This window comes from Myotis myotis, unplaced genomic scaffold (genome assembly GCF_014108235.1).
Source record: "Myotis myotis isolate mMyoMyo1 unplaced genomic scaffold, mMyoMyo1.p scaffold_m19_p_15, whole genome shotgun sequence".
Classification (NCBI taxonomy): Eukaryota; Metazoa; Chordata; class Mammalia; order Chiroptera; family Vespertilionidae; genus Myotis; species Myotis myotis.
Genome location: NW_023416319.1, coordinates 28,830,134 through 28,847,653, shown reverse-complemented (window position 1 = coordinate 28,847,653; position 17,520 = coordinate 28,830,134).

The window sequence follows — 17,520 nt, the reverse complement described above, 5'->3', positions numbered from 1 at the left end:
CATAACTTTTATTCTGGTACTTCAGAGCCTGAAGATAAGTGGAACATAGCCAATGGGTCAATCATTTTGAGACATATACACATACATACTCATTGTGCCAGTTATGAATCCACGAGAGGCCCGATGCACAAAATTCGTGCAAAAGGCTCAGCTCTAGCAGCCACAGCGGCTTGCTTCGGCCCTTGCAGCCCTGGCTTCATCCAGAAGGTTGTCTGGAAGGTCGTTTGGCTGTCTGGTCTAATTAGCATATTATGCTTTTATTATTATAGATTGCTTCTTAGGTCCAAATCCATCCTTTTCGTGCCCTTAACATGTTTCTCTCTTGCTAGCTGGCACAATGCCCTGTTAGTAGAAAATTCTGGAGGGGGTGCACTGCTAAAGGTTTTTTCCTTGTTCTGGTGGTGCTGTATCTCCTATTCCAACAGCTCAGCTGCTGAGGTTTGGCTTTCTTGCCAGCAGGCAGCATCCTTCCTCACAAGTGGTTGGGCAGTTCCCTTGCCATTTCCATGAGGGGATCAGTAGTGCACACCCTTCCAAAGACTTTTGCCAGTACAACCGTGGGCACCTTCCCAGTGAGTCTCACCAGTATCCCAGGGGCAGCTTCTCTGCAAGATGCTCTGGTACCCCCAGTATGTGGTTTCCTTCTTCACATGTTCTACCTGGAACACTCAACACACTTCACCGTCCAATGGGCACAGGCACACTCTTCAGAGAAACCTGGATCTCACTTTGGAATGGGGGACAGTACTTCCAAATTAATTCCTTCCTTGGGTTTTCTCTCTCAGCCCTAGAGGTAAAAGCTGTCCCCTGCATCTGTGACTCCTTCACTTCCATCACCTTTAAAGTCTCAATAAAAAAAACTCCTCCAAAAACCCTAATGTAATTATCTCCCATTTCCTAAACTTCCATTAATAATGTATTTAAGTCTCACATTTGCTTGTTGGTTCTTTCTCCCTGATGTTTTAGCTATAATAGGGATGGATTGTTTCATACCGTTCAGGGTGTGAATAAGACCATCCTGTTTATTTCTCAAATTAAATTAGAATTATGTTCTAGAAACTCAGAATAGGTCTAGATTAGCAGGAAGCCCAGAATCATATTCTTGATGCTACCTATTTGCCAACCTAGATCATCCAGGAAAATAAGTCTAGTAAATAAGTCCTTGATCTTCCTTCTCAAGAAGGGAAGAGCTAGTGTTTAGCCGCTGTACCAAGTAAGCAAAGGCCTAGGCCACCAGTAAAATCAGGGCATCAACAAGATGAGAAAAGTTCATTTTTTCTTTTTCTTTTTTTATCTAAAAATATAGAAAGAAGGTATTTTGATTTTAGCACACATACAAGTTTTACTTTACAGTTTCATAGTTTGTTGACTTTGATTTACATATAGGATAAGTGGGTGAGAGTTTCTTAAACTTTTCAGGGCTTTGAAGGTTCTGCCTGGGAAGAATCCTGGCATCTCTGCTCCAGCATCACTTGCTGGTGTCCAGTGCCACCCTGAGATGTTGGGGTCTTTCTTCCTCTGCCAATTGCTGCTGTTTCACATGGTGTCTCTGCCCCTGCCAGTCTGGTCTTTTGAAGGAGGCTGGCTTCAAGCGTGATTTCATTCCCTCATTAGCAGCTTGGTTATGACTCACTCTTGCCCTGGTGGCCAAGGCCTGAGCGTTAATACCCTGTCCATCCAGGTACCCACACAACCATCATCATCTCAGGCCTTTTCTCATCAGAGCTGCTGGATGCAGGTGGGCCCAAATACCCACACACATAGAACCTGAGTACTTTAGGTGCCATACGTCCTGAGGGAGCCCTCCATTACAAAGTGTTCCTTCCACACTTGAATGATTCATCTGCAAAGTTTGCTGGTCATTAGAAAGGACTGAAAGGAAGGCCTATCCACCCTTCTTGAAGAATGAATCACTCTCTCCCGTTCCTTCTGATCAAGTCATTCTTTCCAAGGATGGATGCAGAACTTTTTTACAACAATAACAACACACACACACACACACACACACACACACACACACACACACACACACACACATTTCCTGAATGGTCATCTCGATATTTTGTTAGGATGTTTTTTTACCTTTTCCACTAGACTCAAATCCTGAATGTGAGCTCAGTGCCTAATTTATTTCTGTCCTTCCTGCTTACATGAAGTAATATTGTTGTAGATGATAAATGAACAAAGTATTTGTTGAATAAGAGAGTGAATGAAGGGCATTCTTTTTTATTCCAAGAAATTAGCTTGATTAGCATAAATCACATAATTAACATTTTCACTCTAACATAACATATCATTGAGAGTAACAGAAGAGGAACTGAAACATTGCTTACCTAATTGGAGACTAGTTACAATCAATTAACCATTCAAAAACATTTACTAGGCACCCACTATGTATTTGGAACTATGTTAGTTTCTAGGGTAACAAAAATAAACAAGATGTCAGCTGTCAAGGAGTTCATAGTCTAAAGGGAAAACCAGCACATACACAAATATTCTTTTTCAGTGTAACAAGGCCAAAAAAGGCAAGTATAAAATACTGCAGTGCAGAGAACACACACTTATGTATCACCCTGTAATTCTCCCAATACAACACTCAGTATGTCTTGGAATAACTACCAGCTAAGTCATTTCCTTCTGTAAAAGACTGTAAGCTCCATAGGAAAGTGGCTCTGTATGTTATGTTCCCTACAGTTTCCAAGTAACTAGCAGAGAGCCTGGCACATAATAGGCACTAAATAAGCAACTTTACATACAGTAAATTATGCATACAGTTAATGTACATAAACATATATCTGTCTGTGAGTATAAATAACCATGTATTTATAGTCATATGCATGCTAATGACAAAGTATATAATCAAAATATTGTTAGTATTTTATTTAGTGAGGGAAACCATTTTAGTGTACTTTTATGATTTATATATCCTATATAATAAAAACCTAATATGCAAATTGTCCCCTCGACCAGGAGTTTGACCAGGGGGTGGGGCCGGCGGCAGGCTGCCAGGGGAAGGGAGGCACCCTGGCTGGCAGCTGGCAGCCACAAGGGACCCTACCCTCTAGTTTGTTTATAAACAGCACCTTAAAAAGATAACATGGCACTGCTTTCAATTTTATGAGTCTAAAGAATTTATTTTAATTTTTCCTCAAAAAAGGCTTAAAAATTCAACTGAGTGAACAACAATTAGCACAAAATCTGATGAATACATTTGTGCCCATTTGAGCTATTCTAACTATAAAGATATGTAAGAATGTAATAATTATTAAGCCAATTGTTTTACTTCTAAATGTTTTAGAATTGAAATTTATAGAGAGAGAGAGCTGATTTGTTAATTCTGCATTTTTATTAAATAGCAACATTCATTTCCACTTAACCCTTTATCTTGCTTCTTTACATATTCTTTTGGAAGAAAATAAAATATATATATTATGTTATTGGAGCTTCATTTGGTTGTCAAACAGGCATCTTTAGGAGGCAGAATGTCCCTTCCCAAAATGTCCCCAACCTAATTCCTGGGACCAGTGAATGTGTCACCTTACATGGCAAAGGGGAGTTAATGTTGTAGACGGAGCTAAATTGCTAATAAGATGATTTTAAAACAGGGAGATTTTCTCAGATTATCTAGAGGGAGGCTACCCAATATAATCACAAGAGTCCCTAAAAGTGTAAGAGGCAGGTAGAAGAGTCCAAATCTACCTTCTGTAAATATGTGAAATTGAAATGCCTGTCACCATATCCAACTCTATCAAGTTATTTATAGCAATTATTTCCTCAAAAATTGCAATACCAGTTTTGGTCTCCTTGTTTCCACCCTGTCTGCATCATGCATTCTTTCTCACAAGGTAGTAGAATGACCTCTTTGTATAGGTAAGTCATCCCATGTCACTCTGCTGAAACTCTTCCTGGCTTTCCAACTTAATAGAATAAAATAGTTCTTACTATGGCCTACAAGGCTTTATAGGATTTGGCCCCAGAAACATCCCAAACTCATCCTTTACCATGATCCTCTCTGTCACTCTGTATTAACCATATTTTCCTCTTTATTGTTTGTAGAATCTCCAAGAATATTCCTGTCGAAGTCCTTTCCCTTGCTGGTGCAATGTTCTCCCCAGATATCTGTCCACATGACTGGTTCCATTGCTTCATTCTGATTTTCCCTGACACCCTTTCTAAAATAGTCCACCCCTCACCCATCACTTACAGTCTCTTTATCCTATTTTTTTTTCAAGGCACCACCATTTACCTATTATATTGTTTCTTTCCCTATTTGAATGTAATTCTATGAGAACAGAAATATGATCTTTCTTGTAATTGCTTATTACTCTACCTCCCTCATCCAAATCAGTGTCTGAATCACAGGAGGCCTCTGTAGTCATTTTTTGACAGAAGGAGTAACTGATGCTTAAATTTTTATCACACTGTTCATCTGCTCATTAAATAGCCAGGTGACTGCTTTGCAAAACTCTGAGTAATTAAGTTTGACCTGCAAGATGAATGAATTATTTTGATTCATGGAAGGAAATTATGGAGATCACAGGAGACATTGAAAAACCATATAAAAAAACTAATTACAAAAAGAATCCCACAGTTCAAATTATGTCAGAGCATGGACTCTGCATAAACTCTGGGACCAGATGTCTGAAGTTAAATTCTACCTAATTCTTCCACTTATAAGCTGTGTTATCCTGGACAAGTTACTTAATGTCTCTGTGGCTCTATTTATCATCTGTAAAATAGGAATAATAGTAGTACCCAACTCATAGTGTTGTTATGAGTATTAAACAAGCTAGTATTTGTATCATGCTTAGAATATTGTCTGGCATGTGGCAAGTTCTACATGAGAGTTTTGCAAACAAATGTTCCTTTTTCACAAATAAACATATACATACTAGAGGCCCAGTGCACAAAATTCATGCACTGGTAATTTCATGCACTGGTAATCTCATGTACTGGTAGGGTCCCTAACAGCTGCCGGCTGCTGGCTGAGTACTCTTTCCCTTCCCCCAGCCAGCCCCACCTCCTGGTGAAACCTAGATGAACTCCCAGTTGAGGGGACAATTTGCATACTATGCTTTTATTATATAGGATATATATATATTTATATTTCAGAACAGAGAGGCAAAAAACCTTCTGAATTCTTTTTTACAAAGTATAATATTGAAATTAAACCTGAAAGAATTAGATACTGAAGATCAAACCATGCAATATTCTGTCTTTTGAAAATAAATGTAGAAATCACATAAAATATCAACAAATAATTTATCAGAGTATTTAAGGCATATTACAAAATAATCAAGTATGATTCAAATGTGGAAAGCAAGAATGAATTAATAATATAAAATCTATTAGTATAGGAGGAAAAAATATGGTCTAAATTGATGACGAGGGACATGTAAGAAAATTCCATTTTCCAACCTTAATAATGGGGGAAAAACATTCAATAATTCCTAGTTACCCTTCCTTCCAAAATTTCTGACACCTATGCCAAACTTTATTCTAAAAACCAGACTGGAAACATAAACAGTGTCAGTTGGGAAAAATGTATTTAATGCAATCAAAATAAAATAACATTTTTGTTAATTTTAAATAAACAATATTCAAATAGCACTACTACAAAATTCTAGAAATACACTACACTGTTTTTTATCTTCATGAAAGAATCTATACAAAATTTCCTGTGTATCCAAACTTAACGTAGAGACAAAATACACTTCCCATTACTATGTAGAAATTAGAATACAGTACTTTTAACTAATATTATTGTAAAATATCTGACATAAGAAATATTTGGGGTAATATAATAATGATCAAATTAACTTTTTTTCTTCCTCCTTTGCTACTGAGAAAAGATCTTAGTCATGGTTGAAGATTAAGTTTAAATGAATCTTGTTCTAATGATTGAAAATCATTCATCATTATATTTTTAATCAAATATATTTTATAAAATTAGAAAAACAGTCCATGCTCCTTTGAGACAATTTAATGAGAGGATATGTTGATAAAGGGAGCCAACCTGACCTCTTCATTTCTGCATGTGGTGAATAATGTTGACAGCATCCATTTCCTTTTATATTTCTCTGATGAAAGACTGATTTAATTACTTATTTTTAAAAAATATGTTTTTATTGATATCAGAGAGGAAGGGAGAGGGAGAGATAGAAACATCAATGATGAGAGAGAATCATTGATTGGCTGCCTCTTGCACGCCTCCTACTAGGGATGGAGCCCACAACCTGGGCATGTGCCCTGACCTGGAATCTATGATCTCCTGGTTCATAGGTCAATGCTCAACCATTGAGCCATGCCAGCCAGGAAGATTTTGTTTAGTTATAATATTGTTCCTTCTCATAGCCCACTCCAAGCCCCAGAAGTCTGAATATTTGGTCTAAGGCAGGATTCCAAACTTTTGGCTTAGGACCCCCTTTCACTCTTAGAATTACTAAGGATTCCAAAAAGTGTTTGTCTGGTTTATAACTATTGATATTTACTACATTAGCAATTAAAGCAGGAATTTAAAAACATTTATTAACCGTTGTAAATTACCAGTAATAAACCCTCTTCGTGCAGGGGTTCCCTACTTACACTTTGAAAACTACTGTCTGTGGTAATTTATCCCTTTACCCAATGACTTAGAGGTTCAAACACACAACCAACAACGGCATTCCTGCAGTCCCAGGATTTGTAGGAGAAGATGTCATTTTTCTCCTCCTTTGGGGGTTGTGACATGTGAAGTGTGGCCGTAGGTCCCAGTGTCCCTGGGACTGCTCCGACTTATGCCCGTTGCACTCCTTCACTGTCCAAAATTTATCAGATTCGATGATAAGTTAGACAGTCACCCTAGACTTGTGGATGTGAAACAAAGAATTGCAACAGCCATTTGCCAGTATAAAGAAAGCAGAAAAAGGACAAAGGTGGTGCCCAAAGCTTTCAAAGAGGCAACAGCCAAGAAACATACAGACAGCAGCGCCAGAAAGACACTGAGCCTAAAACCACGCTGGGACTAGATTTCTAGAATAGATTTCTACTCCAATCTCTTCTTTGATTGATTCAAATCAATTTGAATTGGGATCACTGGTCCTTGCAGTGGAAAGTGCTCCCACCACCGTGGCAGGGGGCAGAGCTTAATGTGGATTCTTCTACCTCTCCCCTTCCCGGAGTCATATAGACATGTACTTGCACACATATTTCATAGTTGGGTTTGATTGAAGTTTGTTTTTATAAGAATTGGATTTCTATACATGTGTTTAATAATAATACATTATAAACAACTCTCTGGGTCCGCAGATCCAGATCTGATATCTTTTTAATAGTTCCATAATATTTCATCATGCAAATGTCTCACCATTTCCTCCCAGTTTTTTGAGCATACAGTTTTTTTTTCAGGTTTGCCACTATGATTATTTTAGTATACATATTCTTTGTACTCTTGCTTTTATTATGATAAGATAGATTCCTAAACCTAGGATGACTTGATCAAAGGGTATGTGAGGATCCTTTTTCTTAAAAATAATTAGAAAAATACTTTAGATGGAGAAGTAATCCTATATAATAAAAGGCTAATATGCAAATTGACTGAACAGTGGAACGACTGGTTGCTATGACGCACACTGATCACCAGGGGGCAAATGCTCAATGCAGGAGCTGCTCTCTGGTGGTCAGTGCCCTCCCACAGGGGGAGTGCTGCTCAGCAAGAAGCCAGGCTGACAGCTGGTGAGCCCAGTGGCGGTGGCAGGAGCCTCTCCTGACTCCTCGGCAGCACTAAGGATGTCAAACTGACGGCTTGTCCAATTCCCTGCAAGGAGCAGGCCTAAGCCTGCAGGCGGACATCCCCCAAGGGATCCCAGATTGTGCACTGGGCCTCTAGGAGATGATAAAAACTTAGATTAACCAAAGAACTATATGCATATATGCATAGTCCATGGACACAGACAATAGTATGGAGAAGGCCTCGGATAGGGTGGGGGCTGGGTAAAGGGGAAAAAGAGGGAAAATGGAAGACATCTGTAATAGTGCCAATAAGAATAAAGTTTTAAAAAATTAGGAAACAAAAAATATAAAATAAAAGGTAATATTTAATACTAAAATAGATAAAATCCATCTACTTTCTCCTATGATCTAGATTTGGTGTTACTTTTAGAATGGCTCATTCTTAAGTGTTGTTTTTTTTTTTTTAAACTCTATTTTCTTCTAGTTCCTAGTTTTATTTTACTTGTTTACATCCCTAATCCACCTGAAATATATTTTGGTGTAATTCAAACGCAATGAGTGAAATACAGATTTAACCATTTTTCTCAACCCATTTATTGACTAATGATCTTTACTTCACAGACAATGTCACTTTGTTTCATATAACAAATTACAAACAGAAAAGAAACCCTACATGTATTTAAAAAAACCAAAATATGATATTTTAGTAAATTGCAGAGCTAGTTTCCTCTATGTTTCTTCATTTTTCAGAATATTTCTGGCTAAGTTTGAGTCCAGGATTGTTCTTCAGAGAAGCAAACTTATTACTGATGGGGTAGTGAAATTTAGGAAGTATTCATTTAATCTAATAAAATTCCATTTAAATTTATACCTTAAACTTCAAACAAGAAAATTTGTTTTATCTTTTAAAAGGAAGATACACTACTAGGGGTGCAGTAAGGACATCAAATTTAATACACCCTCCCACCCCCCTTAAAAACAAACAAACAAAAAAAACAAACACCTCAGACAATATCAATCCAGTGGGTTTTTTCTTGGAAGAACATTTCTGAACTTGGGTATTCACATTGTTATTATTTGGGAAATGGAGCATATTATCTGAATTCCTACAACAAAAGAAAATTGTATGTTTTTTCTTCTCTTTTGCCATGTTTTCTGTTCCAGTTTCCACTAATTAAGCAGCACTTTAGCCCCTTGGACTTTGAAGTTTCACTCATTACCTGGCTTCTGTAAGTCAACAAAAGACAACATCTAAAGCCCTCAGCATTGGGCCATCACTCTGGGGACTGCTAATTGAACGTAATTACTTTATTTTGTGCCAGGGTTCATACTTGTAACATCGCCTTGTAATAATTTAAATTGTCTGCATACTGCAAGGGACTGTGTGACGCCAGAGTGGAGACGGCAGGCCGCCACTTGGGCCTTGGAAGCAAAGTCAAAAGTAAGGAGACATTGTCATTTGGCTACCTACTCATTAGCTGCCCTCTATGGCTGTCTGTTGTCTTCAGTGGACAGGATGTGTAGTGACTGAATCTTGCCCCTAAAATAGCTGTGAAAACATGCATTTGGGATGTACAGTAATTGGTTGCTTAGTTAATCACAGATATTTTTAAAGACCTTGGGAAAAAGCAAGATATTTTTAAATCCTGACCTTGCAATGCCACATTACCAACCCCCCTCTCTCCCTCTCTCTCTCTCTCTCGCTCTCTCTCTCTCTTCCAAAGGGAAGAACTGCAATGGAGCAAAGATCAAAAGGATAAAATGTGGTGTTATCCTTCATTATCTCATTTGAGGAATTTGAAGAATGACATGTCCTAGAAGAATAAAAGCAAATCCTCTTGCCATTTTCCTGGCCTGATATTTTGGCAACCGCATTGCTTCCTAAGAGAAGCATCATCCAAACTTCATTTTTTAAAATGCATGTGAGAAGAAAGATTATTGTAGAAGGGGAAAATTACAAGCCTGAAGCCCTGCACAAGCTCTGGGAAAGCTCTCTGACCCCCATACAAGGTGCAACCCATCCTGAGTTTTTGCCTCTACTTGGGTGATTAATCACAAGGTGAATGTGGTCTTACTGGCTTAATAATAGGGCTTGCTTTTGGCTCTCTGTGACCAGCAACATAACAGCACCTTCCCTGAGTGTCAGAATCCTCCCCTTTTGTCTATGGTGCCAGCAGGTCTATTCCACTAGCAGTTAAAACTAATGTGATTTTTTTATTCTCAAATTACATTTAACTATAGAAAGAAAACAATGATATAGTTTTGAAAGAAAAGGTAAAGGGTATGGTAATAGGAAAAATCACACACAAAAAGAAAATGAGATTAAATTGAACAAAATTTAATGTAAACCTTTGATTTACCTGAATCTCCTGTAATTATTTCTTCAAGATGGTTGGAAGAATAAAATGACCACCAAGTAATAGATGCCGCCAATTCTTTCCTAATATCTGTGTATTTAGTGTGTATGTTTTAGATATAATTCGCATTGCACAAAATTCACCTTCTTAAATTATATACAATTCAGCAGTTTTTAATACATAAATAAAGCTGTTCAGCCATTCCCCCTATCTAATACTACATTTTCATCACCTCAACATGAAATTCCATATCCATTAGCAGTCACTCCCCATTGTAGCCATGGTAACCTCTTTTCTATTTTCTGTCTCTATGCATTTGCCTAACCTGGACATTTAATATAAATCGTGACCTTGCAATGCCTTTTGTGGCCTTTTGTGACTGGCTTCTTTCACCTAGCATTTAAGATGTATCCATTATAGAATGTATCCGTACTTCATCCTTGTTATGGCTACATAATATTCCAGTGTATGGATAGGTTGCATTGTGTGTATCCACTCATCACTAATGGACATTTGGGTTGATTCTGCTTTTTGGCTATTTTGAATAATGCCTCCATCAGCATTCATATACAAATTTTTTGTCTGAACATATATTTTTGGCTCTCTTAGGTAGTATATCTAGGAGTGAGATTGGTGAGTCATATGGTAACTTTCTCCTTCACTTTTTGAGGAACTGCTGCACTGTTTATCAAAGAGGCTGCACTATTTTATTTTCCCACCAGTAATCTAAGAGGATTCCAATTTCTCCACATCAACAACTAAAAGCACACAAAGCATACATACGGCACTTGTGATTTGGTTATAGTCATCCTAATAGTTGTAAAGTGGTATCTCATTATTTTGATCTGTATTTCCCTAATGACAAATGACACTGAAACATTTTATGTGCTTGTTGACTACTTGCATATCTTTTTTGAAAAAAATGTCTATTAAAGTTCTTTGCCCGTTTTTTAATTGGGTTATTTATCTCCGTTGTTGAGTGGCAAGAGTTCTTTATATAGTCTAGATCAGCCGTGGGCAAACTACGGCCCGTGGGCCGGATCTGGCCCGTTTGAAATGAATAAAACTAAAAAAAAAAAAAAAAAGACCGTACCCTTTTATGTAATGATGTTTACTTTGAATTTATATTAGTTCACACAAACACTCCATCCATGCTTTTGTTCCGGCCCTCCGGTCCAGTTTAAGAACCCATTGTGGCCCTCGAGTCAAAAAGTTTGCCCACCCCTGGATATTAAGCCACTATCAGATATATGATTTGCAAATATTTTCTCCCATTCAGTAAGTTATCTTTTCACTTTATTGAGAGTGTTAGCCAGTTTATCTATGTTTTCTTTAGTTGCTTGTACTTTTGGTGTTTCTTATAAGAAACCACTGCCTAGTCCTTGATTCCAAAGATTTGCCCTTATGAATTCTTCTAAGAGTTTTATAGCATTAGTTCTAACATTTAGGTCTTTATTCCTTAATTTTTAAATATGGTATGAGGTCAGAATTCAATTCAACTCTTTCACATGTGGATATCCAGTCATCTTATCACCATTTGATGAAAATACTATTTTTTCCCCACAAAATGGTTATGGCTCCCTTTTTGTAAATCAATTGAATAGATATGGGTTTATTTCTCTCAATTCTATTCCATTGATCTGTATATCTACCCTTTTTCTGGTACCACACAGTCTTAATTACTGTAGCTTTAAGGACCTTTTGAAATTGAGAGGTGTAAATCCTCCAAATTTGGTCTTCTTTCAAGATTGTCTTGGATGTGTATGTCAGTTTTTAATTATAATCAAAATCACAATAGAAATTTTTGACCTGAGAACGCCTGGAAATATAATTTGCTTTTAAAAAATGTTTTTTAAAGATCTTATCATAAGCCGAAGCCGGTTTGGCTCAGTGGATAGAGCGTCGGCCTGTGGACTGAAGGGTCCCGGGTTCGATTCCGGTTAAGGGCATGTACCTGGGTTGTGGGCACTTCCCCAGTGGGGGATGTGCAGGAGGCAGCTGATCGATGTTTCTCTCTCATCGATGTTTCTGACTCTCTATCTCTCTCCCTTCCTCTCTGTAAAAAATCAATAAAATATATTAAAAAAAAAAGATCTTATCATAAAATAATTTCCAATAGCATGAATGTCTCAATCTATAAACTACTGTCCAGTAATAAAGGAATCTCTTTAGTAAATACCTTGATTTATTCAAAAGTCAATTAACATGGTAAATCAATGTTTTAGAATGCTAAATTATTTTTGGAGTAGAGGATGTAATAGAATATTCAGATTTATATACTTAGTGGAGATTTTGTGACATAATACAATGCAATTTTCTTTTAGCTCTGCGATTCATTGTTGATAACCTACAGCAAAACACTTCACAGGATTAGAGACAGAAAAAAAAAAAAAAAAAAAAAAAAACACTTTACCTTTCTTTTCCTTTATTTAATTTGATTATAAGTTCATGTTTCTGGCAGCTGGAAAAGAGATAAGGGGAAGTGATGAGCACATGCTAAGAAACATCTTAATTCTGGGCAATCATTTTCTCAGTTATAATTCAGGGGAGTTATCTGCTACAGGTATGATAGCATTTCCATTTCTTTGTCCAACTCCTCAGTTAAGTCCCATTACCCTTTACTTTATCTGCATGGTTAGTTTGTATCTTAAATTGGCTCTAAAAATTGGAGATCAATTGTAGGATTTACATTACTATGACTATGTAAATAATATAAGTTGGGCCAAGTAATGTGCTAGCATTACATTTGCATATTTATAGGTCCTTTGCCACAAACATTGAGCAAATCAAAGGAGAGTGTTCCTAGCATTAGTGTTAAATAAACTTTTCTTACTTATACCTCACCAATGACTTAAAATTATACCTCATTTGAGTTTATTTTTTTTGTCAAAACAATTTAGTCTTCTTAAAGTTTCTAATATCCCTTATTTAATTTCTTGCAGTACTCACCTTTATTGTAAACTATTTCTGCTTCCAATTCTCTATCCTATCATCTCTCTATATAAAAGCCCAGCAAGCAGAACAGCAGGACGACCCGTTCGACCCGTGGCTATGACACGCACAGCGGCAGCCAACCAGCCTGATCCTGGTCAGATTGGGGGTGGGGCCAGCCAACTGCCCACGGCCTCTCCCTCCGCCTGCCTGGCCCCATGGGCCCCCACTGGGGCGGGCAGGCCAGACCCCACATATGCATGAATTCATGCACTGGACCTCTAGTTTATGATATTAGTCCTTTGTGTACCTTTTTTTCCTTAGAGAAGAATCCTCCCAACTCCACCTCCTGCTGCACCAGTGAATTGGTTGCTCTTGTCCTGATGATGCTCACTTGTTACACTGATCTTACTGCTTTCCCAGGTTGAAACTTTTGCCTTTTTGGTGGATCAAAATGAATTGCAACATGTTTTATTGTTGTTGTTTGTTTGTTTGTTTTATTTCAGAGAGAGAGAGGGAGAGAGAGATAGAAATATCTATTATGAGAGAGAATCATTGATTGGCTGCTTCCTGCATGTCCCCTACTGGGAATCGAGCCCACAACCTGGGCATGTGCCCTTGACCGGAATCAAACCATGGACCCTTCAATCTACAGGCTGATGCTCTATCCACTGAGCAACCGGGTAGGGCTGAATTGCAACTTTTTGCTCTCATTTCACTGAAACATTTCATATAACGTCCCATGAAGATGTCCATGAAATATGTTACTAAGTTTCTCTTTGTATGTAAAAAAAAGGCTTTGTTCCGTGCTCATGCTTGAATGAATGTTAGTTTGAGTAAAAACTCTAGGTTGAGCCCTAACTGGTTTAGCTCAGTGGATAGAGGGCCGGCCTGCGGACTGAAGGGTCCCAGGTTCGATACTGGTCAAGGGCATGTACCTTGGTTGTGGGCACATCCCCAGGAGGGGGTGTGCAGGAGGCAGCTGGTCGATTCTTCTCTCTCATCGATGTTTCTAACTCTCTATTCCTCTCCCTTCCTCTCTGTAAAAAATCAATAAAATATATTAAAAAACAAAAACAAAAAACTCTAGGTTGAAATTGTTTTATCTCAGAATTAAGAACACTTTGTTCTATTGTCTTGTAACATATCATATTAATAAAATATTTTATTCCCATTTCTTTCCACACAATTTGATCTTTGTTCTCTGAACTTTATTATGGTCTTCTTTTATTCTAGGTGTTTGGAATTTTATTTCTTGAGCTAAAAACCCTGAGGTCCCCAAGGCAGTTCCAATGTCCTGTGTGCCTGGGGGTCTCCTATATGTATCAAATGATAAATTTTGAAAGAACCAAGATAGGAATATCACAACTGATATTGATACCATTGTAATAACCTGGTTATCATTTAACAGGGAAGATAATAAAGGGAAGACTAGATAAAATAGGCATGCCATTTATACAGCTTTGCTAATTGAACACTCCAAGTCTGTTCCCTGCTGATTGATGGGGAAGGAACTGGACAACAGACACATGCCCAGGGAGGTCTGAATGTTGTGGGATGGTGCTTACTTGTCTGTCAGTCACACCTGGAGTGGGTGAGTGGGCCACAATAAGAGTGGCCACTGCAAGGGCACGAAACCTGAATATTTAAACTTCTGAACAAAGGAGCTCACTCTCTTGTGTTTCTTTTTTTTTTTTCCACTCTGTTTGCTCTTGGCTCTTGCCTCTCCTGCTTGCCTGTGCTCCTGTGACCCCTGTTGCAAAGGGCACACTCCCCTGTGCCCATGTGGCTCACAGCCATGTGTGATGCACACAATGGGCTAATGGACTTTAATTAACTGATGCTCTGCCGGACCCAGCTGCAGCGTGGAACGGAAGCCGTGGACACTGGCCTTGCTTTTGGCTCTACTGGAGCCCCAGCTACACTTCTTTCAGGACTGATTTAAGGGGCATGGGACTTTGCAACCCCAGGAATGTAACTCCCTGCAAATAAGGCCTTTTACTACATCTCATTCTTCCATGCGAATCTTAGAAAATTAATTTTCTAAAGATATCACAGGAACCTCACTCCCAAGAGCGATTCTCCTGTAAAAATATAATCAAAATATACTAACTATAAATGTATTTTCTTGATGATAGTTTTTTTCCTAGTGGATCACATATTTAATTTTTTTATTTGTTTTTTTATTAATCCTCACCAGAGGATATTTTCCCATTGATTTTGGGGGAGAGTGGAAGAGAGAGGGAAAGACAGAGAAAAACATTGATGTGAGAGAAACACATTGATTAGTTGCCTCCTGCATGAGCCTTGACCAGGGCCCAGACGGGGAGGAGCCTTCAACTGAGTATATGCCCTTGACCAGAATCAAACCTAGATGCCTTTGGTCCATAAGCCAATGCTCTATCCACTGAGAAAAGCCAGCTAGGACTAAATATTTAAATTTTAAAATAGTGAAAAAATGAGCTAGAATAAATTGCAGCTATTTTTCTGGAAATGAAACACTTTTTAAGCAAAAGATCAAAGGCAAATACAATAAAGAAAAAGTTCATAAAAACTGATCACATAATTTGGAAAGCTTCTATACTGAAAACATATATTTAAAATATTATAAGGCAAATGAAAAATTATTTGCAAAATAGTGTTAGAGGTTTGATATTCTTACTATGATAATGAGGTCTTAAATATAAAAAAGAAATTTAAAAATATCCCATCCCAAAAGAAAAATGATGTAATGATGTAAATAGGCAATTAACAAAATAAAAATATAAATGGAAAATAACCATAAAATAATATTTATTTTTTTAAATACAAAGAAAAATAGCAAAAATTTGACTTTTTATCCTATCAAATTGCAAAATAAAAAATAATTTTAAGTAAACGTGTTGTTTAGGAATAACAGGCTATATAGAACCACTCTTGGTATAAGGCAGTCTTATACCAAGCTTGTGCCTTTGAAAAGTCATAAAAATGTATGTTATTCAGTTGACCAATGCATATCAAAGGCCATGAAAATGTGCATATTTTGAGCCAGAAATTCTATTTCTAGAAATTTAAGAAAAAAACATATATAAAGATGCACTTGTAAGGATAGACAACACTGAGCACTTTATAAGAAAATTGGAAACAACTGAGTCCAAAAATAGAGGTTGGATTTATGTTGTTTTCATGTAAGAGAATTAAAAATGATTCTGTATCCACATAGTCATTGACATAGAAAGACACCCAAAATGTTATCTAATGAGAAAGGCATGTCCCAAAACAGTATGTATAGTATAATTCCAACATTTTTGTTGGCCTCCATAATTGAAAAATCATGCCTGGTTTGATCTAAAGCCTCAAATAGCACCATATATTATTACAAAGTGTGGGAAAACATACACAAAAACATTAAGAGTGGTGTTTTGGGTTTTCTCCTTTATAATTTTCCATATTTTCTAAAATTTCTAAAATAAACAAAAAAATGAGTTAACGGAGTCTTCCTTCCATTTAAAGATATTTTCTTTTTAGTGGCTCTTAACAATCAGAAATCAACAGGAAAAAGATTTCGAATGAAGGCAGTGTGAGATAAGCTCTCCTTCACCATACAGCCTCTGTTTCCTTACCTCCTTTTTTATACAGGCCTTCATATCAGATCCATCCACAGTAAATTTATATTTGCCCATATATTGTCTTTCTGTGGTCTCATGGTGTCTAATTACTTAAAGATAAGAACTCATTCTTTATTCAGACAAAGTGTTGCTTGTTATCCCTATCATATAGGATGAAGTTTTTTATAGAATCTTATAATAGTGTTTTTCTTATGATTTTGAGTATTAAATATAAGTAGTTCACACTAAATTTAGATATAAGGAATAACCAGACCAAATGATGTGATTAAAACCACTGTTCTGGTAGACAGTGTAGGTTGAGTACTTATCCAGATAATTTGATTACTGTAAACAGTCAACTTTGCCTGGATTATCTGGATAATTGCCTCACCTCTGCATTTTACATTGCCTAAGGTTCTAGCTTTATTTTGCATCCTATGGGCCACTTTCTGCAGTGATCAGCAATCAGAGAAAATCAGATTATCACTCTGGGTAACCTTCCTGTGCCTTGGGTAATTAAGTCAACAAATTAGCTGAAGGCTCCAATGCGGAAGGGGATTGGTAGACTGTGGTCAAGACACATATTTATGAATTTTCCCTTAAGCTGCTTTTCTTGAGGAAGCTTTGATAAGAAACATATGATCTCAATTATCATTAACTCCCTGTGGTTTCCGTGCTTGGGAGCTTGACCTAGACTTTCGAAGGCATAGGACCCCCTTCGATGTGTGCCTGAGCAGCATACTGCCAGTCCATTCACATTTTCCATCCTGTTATCTCACACTGAGAAAGGGGACTTAAATCACTCTTCACACACTCACTGCAGTCTCAGGGGTTATGCCACTTTTGCGGGCTGCTTTTAGTTTTTCTTTCCTGCCCTTTGGTAATATGCTTTTCTAGTCAACCAAACACCTTTCTTTAAAGCTATTTTTAAATAT